Here is a 23820-nt window from a genome sequence, read left to right as displayed (position 1 = left end):
AGTGAGTTTTGCCTACACCCATGGTGCAAAAGAGTTACCTAGATGGTTAGATCAAATCCCAGCAATGATGGAAATACTGGCCCCAGTTCCAAGACAGTAACTTAATTTTTTTAATGGAAGCAGTTATGTTTATTCAGTTACATACTGAACATTAAAAAAAATGCAGTGTAGAATTTTGTACATCTATTCAGACACTTTCTCTTACCCCCAAAATCCTTGTCTAAGCACTACTTTTTTCATTTTTTTATTGTAAAAAGGTTGTACAGAGGGGTTACAGTTAAATGAGCATGGTAAAGAGTACAGTTCCTAATAAGCATTGTTGCCTCCTCCTTCCCTCCCATCTCCACAACTACTCCCCCTGCTGAGCTCAGTGACTGAATTTTTATTTTTGGATTTGCATGGGGTTTGAACTCAAGTAGTGGCAAATCTGCACTTTCCTTCACATTGCTAAATATTTACCAAGACCCTGAGTTCAAATCCCAGGCTAGGAAAGAAAACTGGTAGAAATTCAAAACAAGGGAGTTTTATTTCTTTTTTAATTTAGTTAAATAATTAATGTTTTTATTTATTCTTTATTTTGCCAACACAGGGCTTGAACTCAGGTCATGCCAACTCTGCCTCAGCTTCAATCGCCCTAGGGTGGGGCACCCTCGGACCCATTGCCAATCCAGGGATCCTAGGCCCAGAGGGCTTTCAAGAAGAAAACAAATTACGTAGCATAGCACAAAAAGTGGCAAGCTGCAGAGGGCTGAGGGTTTTACATTTTTTTCTTTGCACAGTGACCATCCTAGCTCTGTGTAACATGGCTGCAAAGTGGACCTGACCTGCCATACCTGAAGGCTGGCTTCCTGTCAGGGAATCTATAGGCCAACCTGTGAACATAGGCCCCGGGTAAAAAATCCCAGTACTGACACCTACCAATGGCAGGAGATCACAAAAGACTCGTTCCTATGCATAGGAATACCAACTGAAAGAGTACATCATGCTTCGGTCTAGTCTAAAATTGGATGCAATAATCCTAGGACGCTGATTGATCTTAATTAATAGGTTATTATGCATGAAAAGAATAATAATCCTTAAATGGAGATATAATAAATGCCTAAGAGTTGGTAGGAATGTAATAGGTGTCATGCACTCATGGATAGATGGCTCTGGCGCTCGTTATTAATATATATTTATTTGTATACCACCCTGTGCCTATACATGTATCACTGTTTTGGCCAAACCTGGGGCTGGATCTCAATACCTGGGAACCACCTCACAGCTTCATTGGCTAAAGGCTTCCATGCTTACACTCATCCATTCATGAATTGGGCTTGCTAAACCCTGAGTTCACATCCCAGCATTTCGAAAAATTTAATCTTGGAGTAAGAAGCCAAGTGTGACAAATGTTTTCCTTTTCTGTGAGAGTCCTGGGTGTCAGGCATGATGGAGAATATATTTACAAATCTGGATGCTGTGATAGAATGTAAACAATGTAATACATGATAGAGGGGTCATCAGAGTCAATGAAATAAATGGTAAGTAAATGAATAAAACAAGAAATAAAATGAATAACCACACCCAACAAAATATGGACTGACTATGTGTATGGAAGTATAAATCCTATCTTTAAACTGGATATGAGGAGTATGTTTTCCAGCTCTTAGGCTTGAATTCAGGCCTAGGGAACAGGTCTGACTTTCTTGTCTTCAAGCATGTTCAGATTCCCTTCCATCACGGTGCTGCTTATATACCCAGATCTTGAGGTCAGATCCCAGGCCTGGCAGAAAAAATGTCATGAATTGCAAACCAGGGAGCTAAATATTTTTTTAATTGAGGGCTATTGGAGAAGCCATAGTCCCATACGGCAACATAGGCCTACAGTTCGAATACAGTCATGCCACCTCCAGATGGTGGGAGATCCTAAAAAATTCGTTCCCATCCACAGGAATAATGATGGAATGTTATCAATGTCACAGTTGAATGACATGCTCATGAATGATAATTGTACACAATTAGAATTCATGATTTCAGTCGGCTGATTGATTTTATTTAATATCTTATGAAACATTAAAAGAATACTATTTCTCACAGGGATGCAATAATTTCAGGACACTGATTTACTTAATAGTTTATTAAAGATAAAAATAAAAGCATTAATTACATGGAGGCATAATAAATACCCAAGAATTGGTAGGAATGTAGTCTATATAACTGAACAATGGATAGACATCTCTGGCACTCTGTAAATTATATATATATATATATATATATATATATATATATATATATATATATATATATATATATATATTAGTGTACTACGATCTGCGTGTCAATCTGTCCTTATTTTCTCAACAATTGGTGCTTGATCTCAGATCCTGGGAACAGCCTATCAGCTCAATTTGTTCCAGGATGGCATGCTGACACAAACACATTCATGAATTTGGCCCTGTAGGTCTTGAGTTCAGATGCCATCACTCCCAAACAATGATTCATGGAGGAAGAAACTGATGGTGGCACATGTTTTCCTTTTCTGTGAATGTCCTGGGTATCAGGTATAAGTGGAATATATATGCAGAGCTATATCCTATTTAATCAATGTAACCAATGTTCTTTGTGCCATATTAGTCAATAAAATAAACAGTCAATACATGTTGGGTCTTTGTTTGCCCCCAAAAGATGGATGGAACCCAGGAATGGTAAGTGTACCACCGGTCCTTTCCCTTAGCCTGGGAGACATTCAGACACAGTGGGGAGTCAAGTCAAGCAAGAACTCATTAATTACCAGACAGCAAGCACCTTCTAAAGGGAAAAACTGTGAGGCATGGAAGGGGAGGGAAAGGAACCAACCAATTACTGTAAAGGTCACACCCTATTATGCGCCTAAGCTTTATCCAATCAGATTTTAAGGTAAACAATTGAGCTGTGCCCACTCAACTTCCTCTCAGTCTCATCTTTGCTGCCCATGTGCCCCACAAATACATGAATAAAACAAAAAATAAAATGAATAACTACACTTAATGCAATATGGAGTCAACCTATGTATGTAAATATAAATCATATATTTACAATGTACACAAATAAGAGGTATTCTAGTGCTGGGGATCGATTTGAGACCTAAGTAACAGATATGAATTTCTTGACTTCAAGAAGGCTAGCTTCCCCTTTCCACACAGTGCAACAGAGTTACCCCGACCATGAGTTCCAATCCCAGTCCTAGCAGAAAAAATGGCACCTTTATACTATGTGATGCCCAATTCTTAGGTATTTCATTATGCCTCTATTTAATGAACGTGATTAAATGCTTCATGAGGTATTGATTAAAATCGATCAGTGTCCTATAATATAATTGTGTATAATTAGAATTATTTAAGAGCTGCCCATTCAATCATAACATACATCACGTTCCATTGATATTCATATAGAAAGGAAAGAGTATCTAAGGATCTCCTTCCATTTGGAGTTGGCAGGACCAGGATTCCAACTGTGGGCTCCAGCTTCCACCATTTTAACTCAAGGATAAGGAACTCACTGGTATGGCCAAGAACACAAAGACCAATGATTAGGCAGGCACCAGTCGCTCTCAGCAGTCCTCATTGATGTTTACAAGTCTGTGATAGGAGGATCACGGTCAAATTCACACTAGGCAGGAAAGTCCTTGAGATCCCTGTCCAACTTCAGTGCCAACAAAGCCAGAAGTAGAGCTGTGTAGCTCCAGTGGTAGAGGGCTAGCCCTGGTCAAAAGCAGCTAACAACACACACACACACACACACACACACACACACACACACACACACACACACACACTGCAGTCTAATCATCTATCTGTTTATATGTTGGCCATTCCTAGGGGTTGATCTCAGGTCCTCAAATTTGCCCACCAACTTCTCTTGCATCAGACTGGTGTGCTAACATTTACCCACTCAATAAGTGGGTCAGCTAGGCCCTGAGTTCAAGTCACAAAACTGCCAAAAACTTAATCCTGGTGGAAAGCCAATTGTCCCACTTGGTTTCTTTATCAATGAAATTCCTGGGACTCAGGAATGATGTAGAATACATAGGCAAATCTATGTCTTATGTAATAAGATGCAAAAAATATTATATGTGTAATCATATTCACTAAAATATATAAGGAACAAATAAAACACAAAATAAAATGAATACTCTAACTGCACTATTCAGTAAAAATTTGTAGGTCAACAAAAATCATGTACTTAAAATATATATGAATATTATTTTTTCAAGTGCTAAGACTTGAATTCAGGCCCTAGAAACAGGCCCGACTTTCTTGTCTTCCAGAATGGTGATCTTCCCCATCCCCCACAGTGCTGCAGATTTACCCAGACGTTGACCCATACCCTGAGTTCAAATCCCAGGCCTAGCAGAAAAATGGCATGAATTCCAAGCCAAGGAGCCTCATAATTTTTAATATATTTTTAATATATGTACATATGTATATATGTACGTATGTATGTATGTATGTATTTTTCTTTTGTCAAGCACAGGGCTTGAACTCAGGTCATGGCAATTCTGCCTCTGCTTTGATCACTCTAGGCTAGAGTGCAGCCATTGGACCCACAGCCGAACCTGGGTTCTTGGGACCCAAAGGCTGACAAGAAAAAAAATAATGAAAAAAAAAACAAACTGGCAACTTGCAGATGGCTACCAGTTTTACATTTGTTTTCTTTGCAAGGTGACCATCCTGCATTTGAATGACACGTTTGAAGAATGTTGGTAACTTGGTATTGCTGAAGGCTGGCGGGCTACCAGGGAAGCCATAGGCCAACATGGCAATATAGGACCTGTGTTTGAAGCCAGGTCCTGACCCCTACCAATGGAGGGAGATCCTAAGAGTCTCCTTCCTATTCATAGGAATACTGATGGAATATTATGAATGGCAAGGTTGAATTAGTTGTTTCTGAATACTACTATATAAATAGAGTGATTTTAGGAGGCCAATGGATTTTAATGAATATTTTTGACACAGTCAAAGAATACTATTAATTACATGGACACAATAATTTCAGGACAATGGTTGATTTAATTAATAATTAAGGATGAAAACAATAATATTAATTACATCGAGGTATACAAAATACCCAAGAATTGATAGGAATGTAGCCTATGAAACCGAATAATGTATAGACATCTCTGGCACTCTATAAAAATCAATATTTATTTGTGTACTACCATCAGCATGTCTATCTGTTCTAATTTTGTCAACTCCTGGAGCTGGATCTCAAGTTCTGGAAATGCTTGTCAGCTCAATATGCCTCAGGCTGCCATACTGACACTCATCCATTCATGAATTGGGCCTTGTAGGCTGTGACTTTAGATGCCAGCACTCACAAAAATTGAATCGTGGAGTAAGAAGCCAATGGTGTCACATGTTTTCCTTTTCTGTGAAAGTCCTGGGTATCAGGTGTGAAGTTTCATACATAGGCAAATCTATATCCTATGTAATAAATGTAATAAATATTTCATGTGTAATAACAGTCAATAAAATAAATGGTAAGTAAATGAATAAAACAAAAATAAAATGAATAAGCACACTAAGCGCAATATGGGGTCTGCATACTGGGTTCGATTTCAGGGCCTGAGAAGTGCCTGGCAGCTGAATTGTCTAGAGGCTGCTGTGCTGACAGTCAGCCATTCATGAATTGAGCCTTCTAGGCCCTGCCAAAAAATGTAATCTTGGAGTGAGAAGCCGAGTGTGACACATGTTTTCTTTTTCTTTGAAAGTGCTTGGTGACAGGTAGGATGTATAATTCAGATGAAAATCTATATGTAATATATGCAAATCTATATGTAATAGGATATAATAAATGTAAAAAATGTCATAGGTGGAAGAATTGTCACTACAATAAATGAAAAGCAGATTGAATTAGTAGTGAATCATTCTAGGATAAAATTAGGCACAAAAATTATAGGATGTGGATTAAGTTTAATATTTTATTAAGTATTACCAGAATAAAAATTGCATGGAAACATAAATACCTAATAATTGGTAGTAACACATGATGCATAATTTAACTATATATATATATATATATATATATATATCTGTCTCATTCTATAAAATATGAAATTATGTGTATGGATGTATGTACATATGTGATAAACAATAACAGGATATTGAGTAATTTAGTTAATGCTTTATTAATTGTTAACTGGGACATATCATTAAATGGAGACCTAATTTAATAAGTAATAATTGGTAGTAATATCTATAAATTAATAATATACAGACATCTTTCTGTGTATATAATGCTTATATACATCAATCTCTATACCTCGTTCACTCCTTGGGCTGGGTTGTTGAGTGCTCACCTAGTGAGCATGAAGCCCTGGGCTCGATTCCTCAGTGCCACATAAACAGAAAACCCAGAAGTTCTGCTGTCTTTCAATCAATTGAGTTCTACCCTTGAGCATAAATGCTTAGGGACAGTGTCAAAACCTTTACTCAAGCCCCAGGACTGCCGCCAAAAAAGGTACAATGTTCTTACTGCAACTATAGAAGGACAGGACTTCAAATACCACATGACAGAGCAAGCTAAGAGTCTTGACAGCTGCCACCTAACCTGACTTAGCCAGATATAAACTGCTGCAACCCAGCTCCACGGGTTACCCCCATCATCCTGGCTTACCCTGGCTTACCGCCGATATCCTGGCCTCTCTGGGGCTTTAAAACCTGGCAGGAAGTCTGCTAGACTCTTTGAAATATTGCTCAAAATGGTAGAGTTCTAGCCTTGTGCAAATGTTATTAGAACAATAACATCCCCAAGCTTTAAGATCAAGCTCCATGACTAACCCTCCCCCTCCAAAAAAAATCCCACTAAACTGTTAGGTGTGAACTTGTGTGGTTTGTGAAATGTTCTTCAAGAATGGTGATATTGATTAGAGCGCCCTAAGTCTAATGACAGCTTGTGGAACAGAGCTAAGTGTGAGTCATCTATAGGGTACTCTGTGTTGAGTCCTGCACATGGTGCTATGTGCTGAGTCTTCACAGGTTGCAGTGTGCTGAGTTCTGCATTAGGTACTGGGTACTGAGTCTTTCACAGGATGCTGTGTGCTGAATCATGCAAAGAGTGCCATGTGTTGTGTCCTCCATCAGGTGCATTCTTTCATTGGGTCCTTGTAAGATCTCCCCACTGAGATGATTATGTAGACAAGAATATTGAGGCTCATATATGTATCCATGGCAGGGACAAAATTATGTATTACTGTAGACTAGTGAGTTGTCTACTTCAGACAATTGTTTTGTTTTGTTTTTTCTCAGTCATAAACCTTGAAATAGGGGCCTAATCTCTGACCCTTACCTCCTGGGCTCATGGTTAGCACTCCACTGCTTGGAGCCTTGGACCCCCTTGCAACAGAGGCCACAGCCTAGGGGTCTATAGCTGAGGTCTCTCATCCTGCCTTCCCAGGAAACTGATATCTGAGGATCTGGGTTCCAAATTATCCAAGACACAAAAGGTCCCATGAGTCTATTATCTCCAGTTCACCACTAAGAAACCTGAAGTGGAAGCTAGGTGCTTGTCACTCATGCCTGTCATCCTAGCTACTCAGGAGGATGAGATTTGAGGATCATAGTTCAAAGCCAGCCTGGGCAGGAAAGTCCTTGAGACACTTAGCTCCAATGGACCACCAGAAAAGCTGAAATGGTGTTTGGCTCAAGTGGTAGAGCACAAGACTTGAGCTGAAGAGTTCAAGGACAGCATCCAGGCCCAGACATCAACTCCTACAATAATAAAAATATAGAGAAACAAACTAACATACCTAAAGTAGAGGGCCTTAGGGGTAGAGGGAATGTGCCTTAGGGGTAGAATGCTTTGCAAATATGAAACCCTGGGTTTGATTTCTCAGGACCACAACAGAAAAAAAAATACTGAAGTTGTTCTGTGGTTCAAGTGGGAGAAAGTTATGATTGTACAAGAGAAACTAGGTACATTGCTCAGGTCCTGAGTTCAACCTCCAAGAATGGTGTATGTGCCCGTGCCCCTATGCACCTGCGTGCGTACACACACACACACACACACACACACACACACACACACACACAGACTAGAATTGATGCTGTTACACAAATTGGTAAAGCACTGGGCTTCTGCACTGAGCTCATGGTCAGCACCCTGGCCCTGTGTTCAACCCCAAAACCTAGCCACCCAGGGCCCAACTAGGAGAGGGCAAATGTTTCAAAACCTGATGAGATTCACCAGCCCTAGATGACAGGAAGCTTTGTGATATCAGATATGTGCTTGGATTTCTCAAGCTTCCAGAAACCTAGGAGAGGCATCATAGGCCCATCATCACAGGCAATGAAACAATTAAGTTCAGTGCTCTAGTTGTCCGCCAGAAGGACTCTTGAAGTATATTGAGCACTGTATCTGAACACCGGAATATAGTCTCAAAAGGCAGGATAAGTGCACAGGACTTGGCCTGCCACATGAGGGGGCACAAATGAAGGCCTCCTGTCAAACCAGAGCACTGGGGAGAGAGATAGTTTGGGGTACAAAGAGACCTTTTTCTCCTGACCTTCAGAGCCAGCCCCAAATCATCCTCACTATCTGACACAGATGGAGTTGTTTGTTACACAGCTGTACAGGAGTGAGGGCTTTTGTCTGCCTGTCCAGACAATGAGAGAGACTTCTTCCAGCAAGAGAGACTTCTTCCAGCAGGTCTGGGATGCAGAGAAACCCTCAGGCTACACTGGGAACAGTGAGGGGAGTTCTGTATTATGCACTGTCATGAAAGCAGTCTCTGTTATGAAATCATTTTATTGAATAGAAATTTCCTAGCTTGATGCCATTCATCATAACTACTCTGGAGCTTCACCTATAGTAATATATCCATACATACCCAAAGACATGGAGGTACAGACTCTTTTTGAAGGGCAGGTCCTGGGGTTGAACTATGAGCCTAGGCATTGTCCCTGAACTCCTTTTGTTCAAGGGTAGTGCATTAACTTTGAATCACAGTCCCACTTATTGGTTTTCCTGTGATCTCTTAGAAATAACAGTGTCATGGATTTTGCTATACTTGCTGGGTTCAAACTCAGATTCTCTATACCTCAGCCTCCTGAGAAGCTGGGATTACATTGAGAAGCGACTGGCACCTTCTTTCTTTTCTTCTTCATTTTTTTCATCTGGACAATCTGACTTCTTAACAGAGTCATTCCAAAGGTTTGAATTTATAAATTATCTACCCAATGTTCTTTATAGCTGTTTTCTCTGAGAAGGATTTTCTCTCCTCATCTTCTCCCCTCGGTCACAGGTTTGAAGCCAAAAGTGAGAAAAGAGTGTCACAGGATTTGGGAGCAAATGTCCACAGGATATGCATGTTCTGTCACTTAGCATTGAGCTGCAGTGTATTTGCTGTCTCAAGATGAGAGGACCAAAAGTTGGAGCGATCCTTATACTGTCTTCATTGCTCCTTTTGTCTATAAAATGATCTAATAATTATGAGTGTTGTGTGTCTCCAACCTTAAGTATCTAGAACTCACGAGACTCGTCTTCATGTATCTCTTTTTCTGTAGTACCTCTCGAGATTTAGACTAAGGTTTTGTGTGGAGCGGCTCTTTGGTGTCTTCCTGAGGAAACCCGATTGAATCTTGTTTGTGAGATTGCCATTCAAATTCAGCCTGAGCAGGAATTCTGTGAGACTCTTATCTCCAATAAACTATTTGAAAACCAGAAGTGGTCCAGTGGTCCAGAGAGTAGAGCTCCAGCTGTAAGAGAGAAAGCTGAGCAGGATTCACAGGCCTGACCAGGAAGGAAAGTCTGGGAGGCGCGTATGTCCAATTAACGACCAGATGGCTGAAAGTGGAGCTGTGGAAGTGGTAAAGCCTCAGCCTTGGGAAAACAGCTGAGAAACGCATCAGGCCCTGAGTTTAAGCCCTAGTATATCCACAAAAAATTTTCAGTGCTCTACCTACTTAGTCTGTATACTACCTCTCAGAATGCAAACAGACCTTATTCAATGCTTCTCCTTTTATTTACTGATTTATTTTTCAGATATGCTCCTGATGCATACTGCATCATTCTCTTCATTTCAGTCCCATGGCTTTTCTCTTCCAGGGTTCCAGGCCTGTGTCCTTATATGATACACTGACGCTCTCAGCAGATTTTATTTACATTTTATTATGAGGCCAATGCAGGAACAGTAACAAAACAGGCAGGGGAAGAGAAGATCAGGTTTCGTATAAGTAACCATTATTCAGGAAATTAAACTTGGGGATGTAAAATGGCAGCATACTTATGTAAAAAACTACCATTAAGGAAAAGATGAGGGAGCTGGGAATGTGGATTATTGAGAGAGTGCTTGTCTAACATGCAAGAAGCCCTGGGTACGATTTCTTGGTAGCATATACACAGAATAAGTCAGAATTGGGACTGTGGCTCAAGTAGTAGAGTGCTACAGACAGTGCCCATGCCTTGAGTTCAAAACAAGAACTGGCAAAAATATACCTAGGTGTTGGATCTTCGTCTGTCCCAGGAAAGATGAACGGGGTCCTAGGAAAGGTCAGTGCCAAGCTCTCCCATTCCTTAGCCTCCCTCAGCTCGGGAGACAATCAGACACAGTGGGGAGCCAAATCAAGCAGGAAGAAAAACTCATTTATTAACAGAGAACAGCCCTTTTTAAAGCCAAAAATGGTGGGTGGCATGGCAGGGGAGGAAGAGGAACCAACCACTGTCAAGGTCACACCCTATCAGGCAACTAAGCTTTCATGGGCTGGCTGTGCATTGAACTTAAGGCAAATTGGGCTCAGCCCACTCTACTCTCTCAGCACTTCTTTGCTGCCCATGTGCCCAGCAGATTACCCCTCACTTTTTTCTTGTTTTTACAGGATTACATTTGTAAGAATAGGATTTGCCACACAGGGGGTTTGAGGGAAGTCTGGGGGTCGAGATTCGCCAGACAAGGATAGGGAGGGCCCTTGTGCATGATCCAAAAGCCTGTCCCAGTTGTAAGAACTTGAGGGAAAGAAACACAAGGAAAAGTGAGGAACAACTCAACACATAGATTCAAATGAAACAAAACAACCCACAACCTGAGTGATTGGACCATTAGTAGTAAAGAAGAGAGATGAGTGTTGATGCCAGTTTGGCTCTTGGTAGATCGTAGATTTTTTTGTTCCATGGGAAATCTAGAACAGAACTACCTGAAGTAAATAACAACTGTATACAGACCTTTCTGTTCAACATTTTAGGTAAGAACTTGTATACATAATATTTGCCCCTCCCCTAGTTTAAAGGCTTCCCATCTAAATCAAACTTGTATCCCTCCCTGTCCCTGGGGCAGAGTGTAGGGGATGGTTTGCCCCCAGGCTGATTGGTGGGGGATTGTTGTAAACAGTCCCTCTTAAACTGCTCGTCCTGCCTGCATTTAAAACAAGTCCTCTCCCAGATGACCTTCGGGTTCCTTGGCCCTGAGTTGCCAATGCCTGGGTAATAGCCTCAGTCATTGCAGATGTCTGAGCCTTTAAAGCTAAAGCTAATGATTGGAACTGGTGCAGTTGCATTCCCACATCCTGGGAGGCCACCACCCAGCTGCCCAGGGAACTCTCTTTCAATCCCATGCAGGCCATGCGGTGGTCTGCATTCATCCCTTCCCAGACCAGCAGCTTTACAGACTGATCATGGAGGTTCCCTTCCGGCAGCTTGCTGTGAATGCTCGATTGGATTCGGTCTACAAAATCTGGTAGAGGCTCACCCGGTTTTTGTCTCACTCCTGCTATTGGGGATTCAGTAGGCCTATCATCCAGTTTGTACCACGTGGCAAGTCCTGCCTGCCTCATCTGGTCACAGGACGGGCCAGGTATTGTGGCCTGTTGGATGTCAGTGGAATACCCTTCCCCCATCCCTGCTAACATGGCATAAGTAATAGGTATCTCGGGTTGAGCCTGCCAGTTATTCTCCACCCACACTCTGCATTCCTCCTCAAAGAAAGTACAACATTTAATAAACTGAGAACTAGTAAGGACAGCTTTGGCCACATCCAGCCAGTCCTTAGGGACACATGGGTGATAAGCAATGTCCTGTAATAGGGTCTGGGCTCAAGGAGAGTTTGGGCCATCCTCTGCCACCATCTTGCGGAGCTCTTTAAGATCCTTAGCTTCCCATGGATAGTTCTCCAAGGGTCTGTTAGCCCCTGGTGACACATTGAATGGATACGCTTGGGGAAGTGAATCCTGTGGCCTAGAGTCCGGGCTCTCGGGTGGCCTTTACTTTCCAGGGTAGGTCTTCCAGTAGATTACTTCCCCAGCCCTTGGCCCCTCCATGGGACCTTGCAGGTCTCGTAGGGTGCCGTAACTCCCCTCCAATGGAGGGAATAGGGAGGGGGCCTACGACCGTCAGGATCACCCGAGTCAGAGGGGTTAACTTTCACCCTTGTTTTGACTTCCACTGTGCATGTTTCAGTGCCCCTCAGGTTAAGGCGAACACTCTACCACTTGAGCCACAGTGCCACATGGGGTCTTTTTGTGGTTCACTGGAGATAAGCATCTTTTTTTTTTTTTAATGGAAGCAATTATGTTTACTCAGTTCCATACTGAACATTAAAAAAAAGCAGTGTGGAGTTTGTACAGATATTCAGACATCCTTTCCTTACCTCTATAGTGCTTCTCTGAGAACAACATTATTTCTCTTATTTTGTACTTTTTTATTACAAAAGTGTTTTACAGAGGAGTTACAGTTATAGGAGCAAGGTAATGATTACATTTCCTATTGAGAATTGTTGAATCTTCCTTTGTTTTCCCCCTACCATCCCTTCCCTCCAATCTCCACAACTACCTCACCCTGCTGAGGTCAGTGACTTAGTTTTTCATTTTTGGTTGGCATGGGGTTTGAACTCAAGTAGTGGCAACTCTTCCCTCACATTGCTACAAATTTACCAACACGCTGAGTTCAAATCCCAGGCTAGGAAAGAAAACTGGCAGAAATTCCAAACCAGGGAGCTATGTTTTTTTATTTAGTTAAATAATTAATATTTTTATTTATTTATTTATTTTTTGCCCATCCATGGGGCTTGAACTCAGGTCCTGGAAACATTTCTTCAGCTTGGATCTCCCTAGGCTGGGGTGCAGTCTCCAGACCCATAACTGATTCTGAGATCCTAGGCCCAGAGGGCTTGCAGGAAGAAAAAAGAAGATGGAAAGCACAAAATGTGGTGAGCTTCAAATGGTTGGCATTTTACGTTTTTGTTTTTTTTTTTGGCATGGTGACCATCCTGGGTCTGAATGACATGGCTGCAAAGTATATCTGACCTGCCATTGCTGATGGCTGGTGGGCTAACAGTGAAGCCATAGCCCAACCTATCAACATAAGCCCTGGGTTCAAATCCCAATCCTGAAACCAATGGCAGGAGATCACAAGAGATTCATTCCTATGCATGGGAATACAGATGGAATGAGTAGTTCATACATGGGTATAGTCTAAAATTGGATGCAATAGTCCTAAAATGCTGATTGATCTTAATGTATATATTATTAAGCATGAATAGAATAATATTCCTTCAATGGTGGTATAATAAATACTAAAAGTTGGTAGGACCTTAGTAGGTGTCATTCAATCATAGATAGGCTCTGGCACTATATTTTTTTTTGGGGGGGGGGTCTGGTTGTGGGGTCTGAACTCTGGGCCTGGGTACTGTCCCTCAGCTCTTCAGTTCAAGGCTAGCGCTCTACCACTTAAGCCACAGCGCCACTTCCGGCTTTTTTCTTTTTTCTTATCTGGTGCTGAGGAATTGAACCCAGGGCCTCGTGCATGCAAGGCAAGTGCTCTACCACTGAGCCACCTTCCCAGCCCGGCTCTGGCACTCTTTAACAATATATATTTATTTGTATACCATGGTCTGCCTATCCATGTATCGCTCTTTTGGCCAAACCTGAGGGTCGATCTCAGCGCCTGGGAACCACTTGACAGCTTCCTTGGCTAGAGGCTCCCATGCTCAAACTCACCCATTCATGAATTGGGCCTGCTAGGCACTGATTTCAGATCCTCACATTGCCAGGCATGATGGAGAACACATCTAAAATCTAGATTCTATGTGATAGAATGTAATGAATATAATAAATGGTACAGGTGTCATCAGAGTCAATAAAATAAATAGTAAATAAATGAATAAAACAAGAAATAAAATGAATAAATGCACCAAACACAATATGGACTGAACATCTGAACGGAAGTATAAATCCTATCGTTAACATATATATAAGGAGTATCTTTTCCAGGTCTGAGGCTTGAATTCAGTCCCCGTAGGAGGAAGGAATGGCAGGAGATCCTGAGATACTCGTTTCTGGACCTAAGAAGAGTCATGGCATGCGATCGATCTCATCCTTGAATGAGTAATTCGTGCATGATGCGAGTAGGAAATGATACTCAAGACTCATGGGGTGTAGATTATTAGTAAAGAAGAGTTAATGAAGCATGATTAAATCATCACAGACATGAAATGGATGCATCAGAAAAGATCCAAATATGGGTACTCACAGATTAGATTACATCACAGGTCACCATCAATCCTACTCTATACAAATATGTACTTATTCGCGGCTGGGAAGGTGGCTCAGTGGTAGAGCACTTGCCTTGCATGCATGAGGCCCTGGGTTCGATTCCTCAGTACCACGTAAGCAAAAAGAAAAAAGCCGGAAGTGGTGCTATGGCTCAAGTGGTACAGCGCTAGCCTTGAGCTGAAGAGCTGAGGGAGAGCGCCCAGGCCTAGAGTTCAGGCCCCACGACCAGAACCCTCCCCCCCATAAAAAAACAAATATATACTTATTTGCATTCTACCTTCAGCTTATGAATGGATGATTGTTGTGCTCCCCAATCTCCCCACAGGGGGGCTCAAACTCAGGTACTGGGAACACCTAGCTCCTTCGTTGCTCACAGGCTGGTGTGCTCATGTGCACCCATTCACCAATTGGGCCAGCTAGGCCCTGAGTTCAGATCCCAGCCCTGCCAAAGGATTCATCTTGATCTCAGAAGCCAATTGTTGCATCTGTTTTCCTTTCCTGTGCAAGTCTTGGGTCTCAGCTAGGATGGAGAATGCATGGGCCACTCTGTGGCCATGGGAATAAGTTGTTATACATGTCAGCCCAGTTATACCTGTCATCATATACATAAGAAAATACACAATACATCCATGAATAGCATACAAAATAAACAAAATAAGTACACACAATGCACCATGCAGTCCACACACTGATGTGATATTCAATGATGCATTGAGCACTATTTTGTCTTCACTGTTTCTCCATCTCAGTTCCTGGGAAGAGCCCATCTCCTTAGTGCCTCAAAGTCTGGTGTGATCACATGGACCGATTGGGCAGTTGGGCCTCCTAAGCCCCGAATTCGAATCCCAGCATTGCCAAAAATTCACTCTGATGTGAGAAGCTAGTCGTTGCACCTGTTTTCCTGTTCTGTGCAAATTCTGGGTCTCAGCCAGGATGGAGAATATATAGGCAACTCTATACTCAAGAAAATACACAATACATCACTGAACAAGACAAAAAAATGAAGAGAATGATTACACCAAATGCAAGATGCAGCCCACCCATGTTTGGAAATATAAATCCTTATGAATTTATGAGTATATTGGCCCCCCACCAGGGCTCAATCTCAGGTCCCGGGAATGGCCTAGCTCCTTAGAGGCGCATAGGCTGCTGTGCTTACCATGATCCATTCACCAATTGGGCCTGCTAGGATTTGAGTTCAAATTTCAGCACTGCCAAAAGATTCATTCTGATGTGAGAAAACCAAGGTTGCATATGTTTTCCTGTTTTGTGAATGTCCTGGGTCTCATCGAGGGTGGAGAATGCTATATAAGCAATTCCATAGCCATGGGAATAGGTTGTCATCCATGTCAACACAGTTATATCTGTCACCATATTCAATAAAATGCACAATACATCCATGAATAAGACACAAAATAAAAAGAATAACTACACTGAATGCAAGATGCATACCACTCCTTTAGGTAAAGAGAGATCCTATGTTTAAAATAGGTGGGCTTGCTATTTTGTCCAGTGCTGGGGCTTCAAATCAGGACCTAGACAAGGCATGAAATTCTAGTCTTCAAGGATGGTGAGCTTCCCCTTCCCCCACAGTGCAAGAGAGCTACCCAGACCAGAGTTCAAATCTCAGCACTGACAAAAAATTCATCCTGATGTCAGAAGCCAGTTGTTTCACACGTTTTCCTCTCCTGTGAAAGTCCTGAGTCTCAACCAAGAAGAGAAATTCATAGGCAACCCTATAACCATAGCAAAAGGTTGTCATCCATGTCAGCAAAGTTATACCTGTCACTATATTCAGTAAAATACACAATACCTCCACGAAATAGAGACAAAATAAGGAGAAGTTCACTAAACACAAGATGCTGTTGACACAAGTATGTCAATATAGATTGTATGTTTAAATTATGAATTTATGACTATAGTGAATGACCATAGGGATCAATGTCAGATCTTGGGAATGGCCTACATGCTTAGTTGCTCAAAGCTTCGTGTGTTCACCTTGACTTATTGGCCAATTGGTCCTACTAGGCCCTGAGTTCAGATCCCAGCAATACCAACAAGTGGGTTGTGGAGTAAGAAGCCAATTGTGAAACTGGTTTTCCTTTTCTCTGAATATCCTGGGTGATCCTGAGAATACTGGCATAATGGAGAATATTTCTACAAATCTTGATGCTCTGTGATAGGATGTCATCAAAGTAATAAACGGAATGGATATCATCATAGTACAATCAATGGTAAATAAATGAATAAAACAAAAAATTCAAGGGACAACCACACCAAACATGTATGGACTAAACATCTATAGGTAAGTATAAATCCTATCTTTACAATGTATATACATAGTATGTTTTCCAGGGCTGGGGCTTGAATTCAGGACTACTGAACAGGCCTGAATTTCTTATCTTCAAGTACAGTGATCTTCCCCTTCATCCACATTGTTTCAGATTTACCCAGATCCTGGGTTCAAATCCAATGCCTGGAAGAATAAATATCACGAATGGCAGGCCAGGGAGCTAATTTTTTTATTTTACTTTTCTCAGTACGGACTTGAAGTCAGGTTGTGGCAACTCTGCCTCAGCTTCAATCACCCTAGGCTGGGGTGCAGCCACTATACCTACAGTTGCTTCTGGGATCCTAGACCCCCAGGTCTTGCAGGGAAAGCTATGCACAGAAAAAATGTGGACTTTTTATGTTTTCTTCCTTTGAACGGTGACCCTCATGGGTCTGAATGACACTGTTGCAAAGGGTACTTCACCTTGCATTGCTAAAAGCTGCCGGAATATCTGGGAAGTCATAGGCCCACGTGGTAACATAGGCCCCCTCCTAACACCAACCAATGGCAGGAGATTCTAAGAAAATGGTCCCCATCCATAGGAAGAAAAATGGAATGTTATCAATGTCAAGGTTCAATGAGTTGATCATGAATGATGCTCCTATAAACTTAGGCAGCATCATTTCAAGAGGCTAATTGATTTTATTTAATATTTATGAAGCATAAAAAGAATATTGTTACATACAGGAACACAATAATTTCAGGACAGTGATTGATTTCATTAATAGTATAAGGATGAAAACAATAACATTAATTATATGGACGCATGATTAATACCCAGGAATTGATAGGAATGTAGTCTGTATAACTGAATAATGTATAGACATCTCTAACACTCTATAAAAATACACATTTATTAGCATACTGCCATCTGCATGTCAATCTGTGCTTATTTTGCTAACACCTGGGGCTTGATCTCAGGTCTTGGGAACAGCCTGTCAGCTCAATTTGCCCCAGGATGGCGTACTGACACTCACCCATTCATGAATTGGGCCTTGTAGGCTTGTAGGCCGTGAGTTCAGATGCCAGCACTCCCCAAAAATGAATTGTGAAGTAAGAAGTTGATGGTGAGACATGTTTTCCTTTTCTGTGAAAGTCTTGGGTGTCAGGTATGAAGTGGCATACACATGCAGACCTATATCTTATGTAATCAATGTAATCAATGTTTTATGTGCTATAATAGTCAAAATAAATGGTCAATACATGAATGAAACAAAAAATAAAATAACAGCACTGAATGCAATATGGAGTCAACATATGTATATAAATATAAATCATATATGTAAATTGTACATGAATAGGATGTTTTCTAGTGGTGGGGATCTATTTCAGGCCTAAAGAACAGACTTGAATTTCTTGACTTCAAGGAGGCCAGCTTCCCCTTCCCACACAGTGCAACAGAGTTACCAAGACCATAGGCTCCAATCCCAGTCCTGGCAGAAAAACGGCACCTTTATATTATGTAATAGTATAGTAATTCTTAGGTATTTCATTATGCCTCCATTTTATGAATGTGATTGTTTAAATGCTTCATAAAGCATTAACACTGATTAGTGTCCTAAAACATAATTGCATATAATTTTCTCTTAGAATCATTCAAGAAATGCTCTTTCAATCATGACATACATCATATACCATCAGTAATCATATGGAGAGGAATAAGTCTCTAAGGATCTCCTTCCATTTGGAGGTGGCAGGACCAGGATTCCAACTGTTGGCTACAGCTCCCACCACTTAAACCTAAGGATACAGAACTCACCAGTCTGTCCAAGAACATCAGTAAGACCAATGATTAGGCAGGCACCAGTGGTTCTCAACAGCCTTCCTTGATACTTACAAGGCTGTGATGGGAGGATCATGGTCGAAGTCACCCTAGGCAGGAAAGTCTAACTTCAGTGCCAACAAAGCCAGAATCCCTGTGGCTTCATTCTGGAAGGCCAGCCTTGAAACAAAGCAGCTCACAGACTGTGCCCATATCCTCAGTTCAAGGTCTGTGACTGGGAACAAACAGCCATACACAACCATCTGTGCAGCTATCCGGCTAAAGCAGGTCACCCTCTTGTCTCCAACTGAATTGGACATTGTTCCCTGGGAAAAGGGTTGGGGGAGCTGCTATCTTCTTGACTCCTCCCATACTGTTTGCATCACAGGATTCTGGCCACACCCCCATTCTTTCATTGTTCTTTATGACCAATGAGACACAAGAATGGTGGCCACGCCCACATTCCATGCTGCCTGGTAGCACCTGGATTCCCTCTGTTAGTTTACACCACTACCAGCAGTTGAGGAAGGTAGAGATGGCTGAGTGGTGAGAAGAGACTCAAAGCGACTGGAAAATAGAAGGAAATGGAGATGCCTGCCTACACCCCAGCCCCCTCCCTGCCTTCCCAAGGTTCAGAATTTCAAACAGGCAATGGCACCCTGCCAGGTCATGTAAAGCCCCAACCTGGTCCCTGAGCCAGGTTCTCTTCTCTGAGGCCATGTGTCTGCAATGCCACTGCCATCGCTGCTCGCCCCACCTGGAACAGCCTCAAGCAACTTCTCCCAGGAGCACATGTGAGTGGCTGCCCCAAAACCACCCCTACCCCAGGTCAGACACCCCTCTGGGGGCACCATGACCCCCTACTTTTGTCCTCTTGCTTTCTGTGAGGAGCCACCTTTCTGTCTTGGGCATTTCTGAAGCAGAGCCTCACTATATGCTCTGGCTGGGCTGCATCGAGTTCCTCCTATCTGTGATAGGTATGCTCCACCAGGCCTGGTACTCTGTAGTTGGGATGGTAGACATGTAGCAACATGTGTAGTCATTGATTTAGATGGATTATCCCAAACTTTTAGTCCATAGCAGTCGAATCTTTTTTTTTTCTTTTTTTTTTAAAAAAATTGTAAAAATACTGTACAGAGGGGTTAAAATTACATGGGGACGATAATGAGTACATTTCTTATCAAGCATTGTAGCCTCCTCCTTTGTCTCCCCTTCCCATCCCATCCTCCCCTCTCCCCCCTACCCCATCCTCAACCTCCCCCTACCAAAGTGGTAAAGTTCATTTTCGACATACAAACTCTACGTCTCATTGTTGCAATGGGTCCACCTGTAATCCCTATTTAAACGATTTGTTTTTTCCCTTCCCTTCCATAAATTATAACATCAAATACAGTGAAAGCAGGGATTGTACCATGGGGGAGCGACATAAAAAGTAACAAAGAAATAATCTTATAAATGTACTAGAAACAATCGTATGAAAGAAAAAAAATTTGAATACATATCTTAGGGTTCATTTTCCTAACATGAACTTATCAGAACTTTTCTGCTTGACTCAGATATATACTAGTTATTGCAAATAAGGGAAAAGATGGGACCTATGTTTCTTTGGGCCTGGCTTACTTCACTTAATATAATTTTTTCCAGGTCTTTCCATTTCCTAACAAATAGAACAATGTCATTCTTTCTGATGGAGGCATAGAATTGCATTGTGTATATATACCACATTTTGTTGATCCATTCATCTACCCAGGGGCATCTCGGTTGGTTCCATATCTTAGCTATGGTAAAAAAGGCTGCAAGAAACATAGTTGTGCTGGTAGCTTTAGTGTGGTCTTATTTGTGAACATTTGGGTAAGTGCCCAAAAGTGGGATTGCTGGATCATAGGGGAGCTCTATGTGGAGTCTTTTGAGGAACTTCCATACTGCTTTCGAAAGTGTTTGAACAAGTTTACACTCCCACAAACAATGCAGTAAGGTTCCCTTCTGTCCACATCCCCTCCAGAATCTGTTGTTATCAGAGTTCTTGATTATAGTCATTCTAACTGGGGTGAGGTGGTATGTCGATGTTGTTTTGATTTGCATTTGTTTTATGGCTAGAGAGGTTGAGCATTTCTTCATGTGTCTATCGGCCATCCTTTTCTCCTCTTCAGAGAAGTTTCTCTTTAAGTCTTTAGCCCACTTATTTATTGAGCAGTTGTTTCTTTGAAGATTTGTTGTTGGGGGATTTAATTTTTTGAGTTCCAGGTATATTTTAAATATGAGACCCTTGTCCGTTGTATGGTTAGTGAAGATTTTCTCCCAATCCATGGGCTTTATAATGATCTTATTAGCTATGTCCTTTGCCATTTGGAAGCTCTGCAATTTCATGCAATCCCATTTGTCCAACCTTTCTTTGATTTCTTGTGTTTCTGGGTCTCTATTAAGAAAATTTCAGACTGTGACAAGGAGACCTAGGATTTCTCCTATTCCCCTGTAATATTTTCATACTGTCTGCTTTGACTCTGAGGTCTTTGATCCATTTAGAATTGATTCTGGTGCAGGGTAATATATAAGGATCTAGCTTTAGTTTTCTACAAGTAGTTAACCAATTTTGCCAGGACCATTTACTGAAGAGGCTGTCTTTCTTCCATTCTATTTTGTTAGCTCCCTTATCGAACATTAAATGGTTATAGGTACGTAGGTTCATTTCTGGGTTTTTAATTCTATTCCATTGGTCCTGAGGTCTGTTCTTGTGCCAGTACCAAGCTGTTTTGATTACTATGGCTTTGTAGTAGAGTTTGAAATTTGGTATTGATTTTCCACCAGGACTGTTCTTTCTGTTGAGGATTGTTTTTGCTATTTGGGGTCTTTTATTTTGTCCCCTATGAATTATTGGATTGCCTCTTCTATTTCCTTGAAGAATGAGGTTGGAATATTGATAGGTATCGGACTGAATTTGTAGAGAGCCTTGGGAAGGATTGCCATTTTCACGATGCTGATCTTTCCAATCCAGGAGTATGGGAGTTTCTGCCACTTTCTAAGATCTCATTTGATTTATTTTTTCAGGTTTTTAAATTTTTCATCATAGAGGTCCTTCACTTCTTCGGTTAAGTTAATTCCTAGGCATTTTATTTTTTGTGGGACTATTACGAATGGAGATGCTTTCCTAATTTCAGCCACACTTTTCTCATTGTTGATATACAGAAAAGCCATTGCTTTTTGAGGGTTAATTTTATACCCTGATACTTTGTCAAAGTTTTGAATCAGCTTGAGTAATTTGGGAGTGGAGTCTCTGGGATTCTTTAAATACAAGATCATGACATGTGCAAAGAGAGAGAGTTTTACTTCTTCTTTCCCTATTTGGATTCCCTTTAGGTATGCATCTTTTATTATTCCTGTAGCTAGGCATTCTAATACTAGATTGAAGAGAAGTGGAGAGAGTGAACATTCTTGTCTCGTTCCTGAGTTAAGAGGAATTGGCTTTAGATTTTCACCATTAAGTATAATGCTGGCTGGAGATTTGTCATATATAGTCTTTATTGTATTGAAGAAAGTTCCATGGATTCCTAATTTTTCCAGATCCTTCATCATAAAGGGCTGTTGGATCTTGTCAAATGCTTTTTCTGCAACTATTGAGATAACCATGTGGCTCTTATCCTTGCTCCTGTTGATATGATGAAGTATATTAATTGATTTGCGCATATTGACCCAGGTTTGCATCCCTGAAATTAATCCTATTTGATCATGGTGTAGGATTTTTTGGATGAATTGTTGAAGTCGATTAGCCAAAATTTTGTTGAGAAGTTTTCTATCAATGTTTATCAAAGAAATGGGTGTCTAGGTATCTTTCTGTGATGAGTCCTTGCCTGGTTTTGGGATGAGGGTTATTATGGCTTCACAGAATAAGTTCAGTAGTCAACTTTCTCTTTCAATTTCATTGAAGATTTGGAGGAGTATTGCTGTGAGCTCTGTTTTGAAGGCCTTATAGTATTCTGCTGTAAAGCCACCTGGTCCTGGGCTTTTCTTAGATGGGAGGTTTGTTACTGCTGTTTCTATTTCAATGCTTGATATGGGCCTGTTAAGATGGTTTAACTCATCTTGGTTTAGTTTCGGCATGTCAATATTTCCTAGGAAAAGGTTCATTTCTGCTAAGTTCTCAAACTTATTAGCGTAAATTTTTGAGAAATATTTCCTTATAATGTTCTGAAACTCGGTTGATTCTGCGGTGATGTTTCCATTCTCATTTCTGAGTGTGTTTTATTTGTGTGTGTTCTCTTCTTTTTTTGATAAGATTTGCTAAGAGTCTGTCAATTTTGTTAATTTTTTGTAAGTAACAAATCTTTGTTTTGTTGCTTCTTTCTATGATTTTTTTTGGATTCTAATTAATTAACTTCTGATTTAATTTTAATTATTTCTTTCCATCTACTGGATTGGGGATTATCTTGCTGCTCTTTGTCAAGGAGACTCAGATGTCTCATTAAATGGTTGGTTTCAGATCTCTCCAATTTGTTGATGTAGGAACTCAGAGCTATAAACTTGCCCCTGAGTACTCCCTTTGCTGTGTCCCAAAGGAGCTGGTAATCTGTGTGTTCATGAACATTTGAATTTCCTTTCTAATCTCTTCCATGACCCAGCAGTATTCATCAGTATGTTGTTCAGCCTCCATGTGTTACAGGATTTTCTCTGGTGGCTTTTGGTGTTGAGTTTAATTTTATTCTCTTGTGGCCTGAAAGAATGCAAGGTATATCTTCAATGTTTCTGAATTTGGACAAGTTTGCTTTGTGGACTAAAATATGTTCTATTTTGGAAAATATTCCATGTGCTGCTGAGAAAAAATGTGTATTTTGATGCTGCTGGGTGAAATATTCAGTAGATGTCTGTGAAATCTAGTTGATCTATGCAGTTTTTTAGATCTGCAGTTTGTCTGTTGAGTTTTTGCGGAGTTGATCTATATAGTGGGGATAGTGGTGTGTTAAATTCCCCAACAATTAATGTCTTTGTATCTCTGTGAGATTTGAGGGAAAGTACTGTATCTTGGATAAATTTGGGTCCTCCTGTGTTTGGCGAATAGATATTTAGAATTGTAATATTCTCCTGAAGGAGAGATCCCTTAATTAGTATGTAATGACCTTTATCTCTTCTCACGAATTTTAATTTGAAGTCTCTTATATCTGATATTAGGATTGCAATTCCCGCCTGTTTATGGGGGCCGTTTGCTTGGTAGATTTTTTTCAGCCTTTCACATTCAA

The sequence above is a fragment of the Dipodomys spectabilis genome, unplaced genomic scaffold (assembly GCF_019054845.1).
Source record: "Dipodomys spectabilis isolate Male_0828 unplaced genomic scaffold, ASM1905484v1 ptg000129l, whole genome shotgun sequence".
Lineage (NCBI taxonomy): Eukaryota > Metazoa > Chordata > Mammalia > Rodentia > Heteromyidae > Dipodomys > Dipodomys spectabilis.
This window is presented reverse-complemented; position numbering follows the sequence as displayed.